Source organism: Squalius cephalus, assembly GCF_949319135.1.
Source record: "Squalius cephalus genome assembly, chromosome: 24".
Classification (NCBI taxonomy): Eukaryota; Metazoa; Chordata; class Actinopteri; order Cypriniformes; family Leuciscidae; genus Squalius; species Squalius cephalus.
The window spans coordinates 26,732,631-26,742,874 of record NC_137145.1 but is presented as its reverse complement, the minus strand read 5'-3'; the positions used below and the strand labels follow the sequence as shown (position 1 = coordinate 26,742,874).

The 10,244-nt window shown below is 36.2% G+C and overlaps 1 protein-coding gene across 4 annotated transcripts in view; it reads left to right on the top strand.

Annotated features, from left to right (window-relative positions):
• The first annotated feature begins 1,243 nt into the window (after positions 1–1,243).
• Positions 1,244–10,244, top strand: part of il6st (interleukin 6 cytokine family signal transduce) — a 32,546-nt gene continuing 23,545 nt past the window's right edge. For 2 of the 4 annotated variants that reach the window (XM_079862184.1, XM_079862183.1), the window contains exon 1: positions 1,244–1,393. The gene's annotated coding sequence lies outside the window, so the exon portion shown is untranslated. The remainder of the gene's footprint in view (positions 1,394–10,244) is intronic. The other 2 variants (XM_079862186.1, XM_079862185.1) reach the window with 1 other exon arrangement.

The window sequence follows — 10,244 nt, the reverse complement described above, 5'->3', positions numbered from 1 at the left end:
AGTTAAACAAAAACAGGCAGTTTGTGACAATATTCAGGTTCACATTTTATCAGTTTATGCATTTTCTGAGAATCAAACACATGACTTTAGCTTGGTGGCGCCAGCGAGCTATTTTAAGCACACACACACACACACACACACACACACACACACACACACACACACACACACACACACACACACACACACACACACACACACACACACACACATGTCTGGTTTACTATCTTTGTGGGGACTCTCCATAGACTTAATGGTTTTTATACTGTACAAACTGTATATTCTATCTCCTTACACTAACCCTACCCCTAAACCTACCCATCACAGAAAACTTTCTGCATTTTTACATTTCCAAAAAAACTCATTTTGTATGATTTATAAGCTTGTTTACCCATGGGGACCTCAGTTTAGGTCCCCAATGTGACACGAGTCCCCATGAGTCTGTGTGCATTCAGGTTGAAGTCCCCACCGGGATAGAAAAACATGAACACACACACACACACACACACACACACACACACACACACACACACACACACACACACACACACACACACACACACACACACACATATATATTCTATAATTAATTACTTGTTTTCCCTGATTTAGAGCATAGCTGAGCCAAAACCCATCTGTCACAGCCTAGGTCAGATCATAGTTATATTTGGGATCTTCAAATTTCACTGTCAAATCCATGGTTCTCTTAAACAGCTGTCATTATTCATGTGCCAGTGCACTGCACTGCTGGTGCTGAGGGCAATTTGGAAAAGTAATGTTTTCGTTTAAGCTTGTCATAACACGTCCTAAACAAAAGGCTTTTGTCAACAAAAGTACCAGTTCATATAAATGTCCCTGGATTGCACAATTCTGTGACAGCTATAGCACTAATAAAGTTGGTAAACTGAAGTTAATCATTCGAAAACGTTTTTTATAACGAGAATAGGCCCTCAAAATAGCATTAATGAGTCTGTCAAGCATTTTCATGTTTTTTGTTTGTTTTTTTATTTATGTAAATACGCTCAGGAAGCAAGATCATTTTACAGGGTTTTCGGGCAGTGGGCGAGGACTAACTGGAAATCTAATAGATTATGAATCACGAGGCTTATTTAAATGACCGACCGCTCTGCTGACCAATCACGAGAAGAGTTTCGGTACCGAGGAAGTCTTGGTTCTGCGCATGCTCACAATGCTTCGATCTATAGAACACAGTAACGTCTCCAGTGAACGTGAGCGTGCCTGCAGGTCTTTCCGGATGAAGTAATCCTCTGTTCAGATGAAACCGGAAATAACTGACACAGGACGGGCAGAACAGACATGTTGACTTAATCCTCCGCGATGACTTCCAAGTATTAAATTCACAGTAAACCATATAATGTGAACACCTCTGAAGGTAGGAAACCATTACAATGTCTCCAATTTGGTTTTATTATTATTATTCTCTCATTTATGATCCTATAATGTCGTTTAGTGTGTTAAGTTTTATTTTCAACGTCCGCGTACGTTAGTTGACAGGGATCGTGTTACTGTGATATTTCAGTTATGTTAGCCTACGTAAAGATAAACCTTTTGTGTTTGTGTAAATATACTTACTATATGAATTATTTTCTGGAGCTTGTACATGTACAGACATATTGCTGGTTTCCTTGCCTCTGAAATAAGTGTAATGTAATATAATTGGAATAAAAACCATACATACTATATTATTATAATCGTGTGTAGGTTTAAGGAGGCCAAAATTGTGATCTGTGGTTTAAAAATTGTTGGATTATGTATTGGATTATTATTTATGTATTATTTATTTTATAAACTTAAAATTAAATCAAGTAGCAAAACAGTATGATCTGCAATAGAAAATACTATAACAGATAACTTTATTACTTATGGAATTTCAACATTAGGCTATATTATAATTTATTGGTAAAAAATAATGACGATAATCTGTTTGCAATATTTGTATATTTATATAACAAAATATTGTGTATATATATTTTATATTGTATATAACAACCAGACACAGTTTAAAAAAACAAACAAACATTTTTTTAGTTCTTTACAAAGTGCATGTATTAGCGATTTATATATTTTGCTCTCTAGTCCTCTCAAGCTTCAAGCAGCAGTGTTTTCTCTTGCTGTGTAAATGATGTGTTTAAAGGGATAGTTCACCCAAAAATGTAAATTCTGTCAGTAATTTCTCACCCTCAAGTTGTTTCTACCCCGTAAGACTTTCGTTCATCTTCAGAACACAAATTAAGATCTTTTTGATGAAATCTGAGAGCTGGCTCACTCCTTCATAGGCTGCGAGATTCTGCCGGCCCAGAAAAGTTAGTAAAGACATCGTTAAAATAGTCCAAGTGACTGCAGTGGCTCAACCTTAAGTTTATCAAGCGACGAGAATACTTTTTGTGCGCAGAAAAAACTAAAATACCGACTTTATTCAACTATTGATTTTCTTCTGTGTGGGCCTCTGAGTTCACGAGAGACACGACGCATACGCGAGAACTGAGGAGATGACGCAGATGGGTCTCGATGTAGTGTTTACAATGGTTCTAAAGTGTGCATTTCCTGGCTGTCCGAATCGTGAGAAACCAACGAGAAAACGTAAAAGTGCCTTATCAATGCCGCAAAATGAATGGCTTACCTTTCACACTTTCCCATCAAATGATCGTGAGCATCTTCATCTCCTCAGTTCTCGCACATGTGCCGTGTCTCTCGTGAACTCAGAGGCCCACACAGAAGAAAATCAATAGTTGAATAAAGTCTGTATTTTAGGGTTTTTTTGCACACAAAAAGTATTCTCGTTCATTTTTGGGTGAACTAACCCTTTAAAGCTACACTGTGTAACTTTTTTAGTTGATTCTTAGCAAAAAACACTTAGTTCTTTCAAAAATATAGGCTATGTGCTCATTAATGTATAATTACTTCTTTCAAGTAATAAAGTATTCTCGTAAGTTTATAATCTGCCATTGAAAGTACATACGGGTGAGGGGTTCAAATGCCGGTCGCCATGTTGCCCCTCCATCTTGAAACTACATTGGCCAAAGAGGGACATACAAGCTTCGCCTTTCGCGTTTTTACACGCAGTGGCACAGTGACGAATGTGAGAGGGAGATTACTCGCGACTGCCGGCAGATTTGAAATAATAGGGCCACCGTAGGAGTTAAAATGCCTTTGGAATGGGAGGCGCTAGAAAGTAATATTTAGTTGGTAGTCATATACAATTTCACCGCTAGATGGGAGTAAATCCTACACAGTGTAGCTTTAAATTCTTCATATAGTAGCACTTTATTTTACAGTCCTGTTCCCCATGTACAGTTGAAACCTGAAAAATTAGAATATCGTGCAAAAGTTCATTTATTTCAGTAATTCAACTTAAAAGGTGAAACTAATATATTATATAGACTCGTTACATGCAAAGTGAGATATTTCAAGCCTGTATTTATTATAATTTTGATGATTATGGCTTACAGCTTATGAAAACCCCAAATTCAAAATCTCAGAAAATTCGAATATTACATGAAATCAATAAAAAAAAGGATTTTACATACAGACATGTCGGCCCTCTGTAAAAGTATAATCATGCATATGTACTCAGTACTTGGTTTGGGGCCCTTTTGCATGAATTACTGCCTCAGTGCAGCGTGGCATGGGTGCTGTCGGCCTGTGGCACTGCTGAGGTGTTATGAAGACCAGGATGCTTCAATAGTGGCCTTCAGCTCTTCTGCATTGTTCTGTCTCATGTCTCTCATCTTTCTCTTGGCAATGCCCCATATAGATTCTCTATGGGGTTAAGGTCAGGCGAGTTTGCTGGCCAATCAAGCACAGTAATCCCATGGTCATTGAACCAGGTTTTGGTTCTTTTGGCAGTGTGGGCAGAGATACCAAGTTCTGCTGGAAATGAAGTCAAATTAAGTCATATGATATGCAATAAACATTTTGCAAGAGAAAACCTCAAAAAGGTTAATTATAGATCAAATAAGACAGAAACACACCCCTTCACCGGTCATTTTCCTCAGCTGTCGGCAAAGGCAAGTTTCAAATCAGTGCTTCTCCCGGGAGACTAGCGCTAAATTAATCCCCTAGTTTAGTGCCATCTACTGTTTTAGAAGAGGAAGTTGCTCAACTGCATTTGTGAGAAAATCGAGCCGAGAGATCTCATAAAAAGCCAAGTGTCACACAATCATAACAGACAGATGTGCATTTGTATGCACTTGATGTGGTATTTGGATAAAGGTTACATACAATTTGTAGGATGGTTTGTATTTATTTGTGAAGTAGCCTATTATCTTGGCTCATTTATTTATATTTGTAAAACACAATACATATTTGTTACTCCACTGCATTTTCACTCAAACTGACCTTTGTACTTGCACATTGCTTTCTGTTTGTTTGCGTGTCGAGTTTTCCTTTGCGAAGTAGATCGAGTTTGTTTGCAAAATGCTGGATTTGTTTGTTTAATTATGGCACATAATTCACTCCATACTCTTCATCATCAGCTAGGTGTTAACTCTCAGCAATTGCACGTTTCACATGATTGGTTGTTCGCTTCTGATGTCACTTTCCTGTGAACAAATCACAAACTGAGGATCAAAATCAGTCAAAAGTTCAAATAGGCGCTATCTTTATTAATAAACTTCATGTTTGAAGTTTAAACAACTATATTTTCTTCTGAAAAACTCTCAAAACTACATTCTGTGACAACAATTTTGAAACAATCGTTTCAAAAATGATAGTGTGTTTTCGCCTGTCTAGAACACACAGAGACAGGAGGACCGAAATTGAAGAAAAATAAGAAAAAACAGAAAAGGGGTTTGATGTAGATTATTTTGTATTAAATAATTGGTTCAAATACTGTATGTAAGGCGACCATTGTATGGAGGTTTGAGGACCAAACCTGCAGAAATAAAAAATATAAATAAATATATACATAAAGAAATGTAATAAAAGGAAAATAAACAATGGAATAAATTACTTGATTAAACAAATATAATACATTTTTTAAATACAATTTAATCCAAGCTTTCGGAATTATCTTGAAATTGTCTTGCTGTCATTTTGGTTCTTTTATTTTATATATTTATATTTTAATTATTGATTTATTTAGTTTAACATCTTTGGATGTTCAGTTTTTGTAGTGGCTGTGTTGGTGTATTCTCTGGTTTGTGGGTGAAATAAGTTCAAAATAAAATAAAAAGTTGAATGAAAATAAATAAATAAATAAAATTGAATCCTGCAGTTCTGGGCTTGATGACGATGCAGCTTCGTGCTTCTGTTTGTGGACAACCGTTTTTGAATCATTAAAAAAAATGATTCTCTATCACTGAGGCTTCTATTCGGTACATGAGCTCTCAACCAATGATGCACTGGAGCTACACAAGGACCGCCTCCCTCATTTACATGTTGCACACGGAAAAGTGAATAAATAACTAAATAAATACATGTGGGAATAAATAAATATATACAAATAAATGAACGCATAAATAAATAAATGAAATAATAAATATATAAAAGTTAATAAAACATAAAAATACATTTAAAAATAAATACAGAAAATAATATATGGTAATATATTCCATATATTCAAATAGGAAAAAATTTGTTCTTTATTAGAAGAAATAAATTAAAAGATTAGGCTACATTTTATTAAAAATGATTTATATTTGTTAAGTCAAGTCATGTATTCCTTTATTGATTGTCCTATTATTACATTTATTATTTTCTCTATATATTTACTTATTTTTTATTTCTGCAGGTTTGGTCCTCCATAAATGAGTTGTACTTGTTATTAAATATGGTTGTCATATGTAAGACTGTGTTGAAGAACAACATTTTGGTCACCATGAGCTAATAAATCATACTAAATTATGTTTTCTTGTAAATGTAAAATCGCAGAATGTTTTCTATTGGTTTAGGGTTATGGTATAGAATGTAAAGTTAGGAGAGTCCTCGTAAAACACTAAATCCCAATGTGTGTGTGTGTGTGTGCAAAATGCATAAATGTTTTGCCCAGATCTATTCATTTATCCAAAAATACGTTAACAGTGCTGTTCATGCAATGTTTTGAATACACATCTTCTATGATAATATTGCTTTTAATTTCTAAATTAATATAAATTTTGATATTTTTGGTAGACAAAGAAAAAAATATCAAATGATACAAATATCCAAAATTTCAGGTAATTTTACCATTTTGTAAAATAGATTTTCAGAGGAATTTATCTTTTCTTTATTGTGGAAAAACTGAAAATGCTTGTGTTGGAATTTAAGGAAGTATTAAAGGAACTATAACTTCCCTCTTTATTATAACTCTGTTATTTGAATAATGGTATGAAAATGAACAGGATGTCTATCAGGAGGGAAATAAGGAGCTCGAGTTAGCCGTTGCTCAGTGAGAGATTAGTTAGCTTTCATGCGTGTGCTGCACGTCTTAGTTTATTTAGATTTTTTTTAACCTTGTTTTAAAATTTTCATATCATGTTGATTTCTTTAAATCAAACAAATTAATCTCAAAAACACGGTGTGAAATCGCTGGTGTTTCTGTCACAAACTACCTTGTAACCAATCAGATCAACGTGTGATCGTCAACGAGTGGATCTCTGAGCTGAGGGAGTGAGTGAGTGGAGGCGGGGCTCATTTGCATATTCATAGAACCGCGCATACTAAATGAGGCAAGGGTGTCGAGTTACATTCAAGATATTTTAAGGCACGAAGAAAAACGCTTAAATATCTCACTTTGGTGATCAAAGATGAGTTTTAAAGGATAAAATGATTGACTGCAGGGGGACCTTAAATAAAACACGGCTGTCTATTCAGTATAAAGGTGAAAACATTTTTGAAACGATGCTACATTAATAGTCAAGTCAAGTCAAGTCATCTTCATTTATATAGCGCTTTTAACAATGTAGATTGTTTCAAAGCAGCTTTACAGAGATAAGCGTATAATTTAAGGTAACAGAGATTGTTTCGGCTTTACAGCAGAGTTAAGTTATTTCCATCTAAAGTTAGTTTTGATTGATTTGCTTCCGTCGCAATGATCATTTGTTATTAAATTAGGGGCCGCTAAGACGACACCATTCCCTCTACACAGACTTTAAACGCGAACCTGTGAGAAACACTGATGGCGTTCACATGAGCATTTAGAATGAGTTCTATAGTTATGTGCGTTTGAATATATGCAGGTTTGGAATTCCCTACAAGCCAAGCCTAAACAAAGTACTTGTCTTTCCCTATAAATTTTGATAAAGAATTTTATTTTATTTTGTTGCTTTGGGGTAGGAACGCGAAACGGATTTTCCCGACAACGCCTTATCTGTAGAGTGGTAGTGGGATCCTCCATAGGGAGAGACTAGTTGGCACTTCAGCACTGCGTTGTCATCGGTCCAGGCGAAGGTCCTTCGTCAGATCTGGATACGGCCTGGATCCGGCAGGCTGCAGGAAAACCTCGGGATAAACACAGACACTAAAATTAGCGTAGATGCCATTCTTCTCATGATGTAACGAGTACATCAGGATTTTTGGGAAGTGTTCCCGGTTCCGGCTGACCTAATCTATGCAGCCTAACATTAAATTATAGAAGTCTATAATGTATTATGTGAAAGCTAGGTTAAAGAGATGTGTCTTTAATCTGGCTTTGAACTGACAGAGTGTGTCTGCTTCCCGGACAATGGTAGGAAGACTGTTCCAGAGTTTTGGTGCTAAATAGGAAAAGGATCTACCGGCAGCAGTCGATTTTGATATTCTAGGTATTATCAACTGGCCGGAATTTTGAGATCGCAATAGACGTGACGGACTATAATGCGTTAAGAGCTCGCTCAAGTACTGCGGAGCTAAACCATTTAGTGCTTTGTAAGTGATCAGCAATATTTTAAAATTGTTGCGATGTTTAATAGGGAGCCAATGCAGTTTTGACAGAACCGGGCTAATATGGTCATACTTCCTGGTTCTGGTAAGAACTCGAGCTGCTGCGTTTTGAACCAGCTGTAATTTGTTTATTAAGCGTGCAGGACAACCACCCAGTAGAGCATTACAATAATCTAGCCTTGAGGTCATGAACGCATGAACTAATTGTTCCGCATTTGTCAATGAGAGCATATGGCGTAATTTAGATATATTTTTAAGATGGAAAAATTCAGTTTTACAGATACTAGACACGTGACTTTCAAATGAAAGATTGGTATCAAAGAGCACACCCAGGTTCCTAACCGAAGACTTAACAGAGCAGCCATCGAGTGTTAGACAGTATTCTAGATTATTACGTGAGGAAGTTTTTTGTCCAATAATTAGAAACTCTGTTTTTTCAGAATTTAGAAGTAGGAAATTACAAGTCATCCAATTTTTTATATCCGCTATGCATTCCGTTAATTTAGTGAATTGGTAAGTTTCGTTAGGTTTTGAAGAAATATAGAGCTGAGTATCATCGGCATAACAGTGAAAGCTAATGCCATGTTTCCTAATGATATCTCCTAAGGGTAGCATGTACAGAGTGAACAGCAACGGTCCTAGTACTGAGCCTTGTGGTACGCCATACTGAACTTGTGATCGATGAGACATCTCATCATTTACTGCTACAAACTGATAACGGTCAGATAAGTATGATTTAAACCATGCTAGTGCAATTCCCGTAATGCCAACATAATGTTCTAATCTATTTAAAAGAACGTTGTGGTCAATAGTGTCAAATGCAGCACTAAGATCGAGTAACACTAATAGCGAGATATAACCACGATCGGATGATAAGAGCAAATCATTTGTGACTCTAACGAGAGCTGTCTCGGTACTATGGTACGGTCTAAATCCTGACTGGAAATCCTCGCAGATATCATTTCTTTCAAGAAAGGAACACAGTTGTGAGGATACTGCCTTTTCTAATATCTTTGACAGAAAAGGTAGATTCGAGATCGGCCTGTAATTGACTAATTCTGTAGGATCAAGTTGCGTCTTTTTAACAAGTGGTTTAATCATAGCCAGCTTAAAGTTTTTTGGTACGTATCCTAGAGACAAAGACGAATTAATGATATTAAGAAGAGGATCTATGACCTCTGGAAGTATTTCTTTCAGTAGCTTAGTCGGTATAGGGTCTAACATACATGTTGTAGATTTAGATGATTTAATGAGTTTAGTAAATTCTTCCTCTCCTATAGCAACGAATGAATCAAATTTTTCCTCAGGGAGACTACAATGCACTGCCTGATGCGATACTGTAGTAGACGGTTGCATAGTTATAATTTTGTCCCTGATATTATCAATCTTCAGGTGGCTTATAATGACTGTATGCGAATATTGCTTCAAAAACCTAGGTGGTGTAGTGCAAGTGAATTGTTTTGTAAGGCAAGAGTCAACACTTTTCAGGCTTTATTGAGAAATCTGATGTACAAATTTATTGGTCGGCTGGATGGTTCTCAGAATGGTATTATTAAGTTACTGGCAAATCCTAGTGAAAGTGTTGTGCGATACCAGTCACAGCTGTGGAGGCACTGGTATAACTGTCTTTTATAATTGGTAATTGTCTGTTTGTTGTTGTGTTGTATATGTGTGTTCCTGGAATGTTGTATGGTTTTCTAATGGACCTTGAGTCTGTCAATAAAGTTGAACTGAACTGAACTGAACTGAACTGAATCTTATAATTGAAGAAGTTCATAAAGTCATTACTGCTGTGTTGCTTGGAAACTTCTGGGCTTGAAGCTTTATTTTTCGTTAGTTTAGCCACCTTTTCAAATAAATACCTAGGATTATGTTTATTTTCTTCTAATAGGGTTGAAAAATAAGCAGATCTAGCAGCTTTTAAAGCCTCTCTGTAAGCAATAGAGCTCTCCTTCCATGAAATGCGAAATACCTCTAGTTTTGTTTTCTTCCAGTTGCGCTCCATTTTTCTAGCTGCTCTCTTAAGGGCCCGAGTGTGCTCATTGTACCACGGCGTTGGACTATTTTCTTTAATCTTCTTTAAGCGCAACGGAGCAACTGTGTCTAAAGTGCTGGAAAAGAGAGAGTTAAACGTTTCTGTTGTAATATCTAGTTCTTCTAAGCTATCTGAGATGCTGAGATGATGAAACTGATTAGGAAGATTATTAATAAAGCAATCTTTAGTAGCAGAAGTGATAGGTCTCACATATTTGAAACACGGAGTCGGCTTTGCAGCCTTGGCTAAATGCAAATTACACGAGACTAGGTAATGATCTGAGATGTCATCGCTCTGCTGCAGAATTTCAACGGCATCAACATCTATTCCGTGTGATAATATTAGATCT